Genomic DNA, 913 nt, shown 5'->3' with positions numbered 1-913 from the left:
CATCTCACAAAATTCCTGAGAATTTGCGACACTGTGAAGTCCAATGGAGTCCAGGAAGATGCCTATAAACTGCTCTTGTTCCCATTTTCACTTAGGGACAAGGCAGCTAAGTGGCTGGAATCATTCCCAAGGGGAAGCCTAACAACCTGGGATGAGGTGGAAAGCAAGTTTCTGGCACGTTTCTACCCCCCACAAAAGGTCAATAGGCTTCGATCTGAGGTTCAGACTTTTAGACAACAAGATGGTGAAACTCTCTACGAGGCATGGGAGAGGTTCAAGGAGTTGACAAGGAAATGCCCACCAGACATGTTCCATGACTGGGTGCAATTGCATATTTTCTATGATGGACTTTCTTATGAATCAAGGAAGGCTGTAGACCATTCATCAGGAGGTTCATTGAACAGGAAAAAGACTGTGGAAGAAGCCATTGAAGTGATTGAGACAGTGGCTGAGAATGAGTACTACTATGCTTCAGAGAGACACAACACTAAGGGAGTCATGGAGCTGAACCATGTTGATACAATTCTAGCCCAAAACAAGGTGTTTGCCAAGCAACTAGCAGAGCTCACCAGGAAATTAGGAACAAATCAAGTGGCTGCAATACACACACAAGATCAAGAGGAGGTAAGCACTGAAGGAGGTGATTGGGAAGAGGCCAACTATGTGGGAAATCAACAAAGGCAACCATATGATCCACATTCCAACACTTACAACCCAGGCTGGAAAAACCACCCAAACTTTGGGTGGGGAAACCAGCAAACCCAACCACAGAACCACAAACCTTACAACCCCAACCAACATAACAATTCCACATACCAAAACTCCAACCAAAGATCATACCAAGCCACACAAAACACTTACTTCCAACCACCATATCATGGCCAAAATAATCAACCTGCCCAACCTAATCCGA

General features: G+C 44.9%; 1 non-coding gene across 1 annotated transcript; it reads right to left on the bottom strand.

The window, feature by feature from the left end:
* Positions 1 to 204: 204 nt before the first annotated feature.
* On the bottom strand, positions 205 to 308 carry LOC130983906 (small nucleolar RNA R71). The gene has a single exon (XR_009087874.1). It is a non-coding gene; the product is annotated as a small nucleolar RNA R71 (small nucleolar RNA).
* Between the last annotated feature and the right edge of the window lie 605 nt (positions 309 to 913).

Source organism: Arachis stenosperma, chromosome 5 (genome assembly GCF_014773155.1).
Source record: "Arachis stenosperma cultivar V10309 chromosome 5, arast.V10309.gnm1.PFL2, whole genome shotgun sequence".
Taxonomy (NCBI): Eukaryota; Viridiplantae; Streptophyta; class Magnoliopsida; order Fabales; family Fabaceae; genus Arachis; species Arachis stenosperma.
Note: the sequence above shows the minus strand (reverse complement) of the source record. Positions and strands in the feature narration are given on the sequence as shown.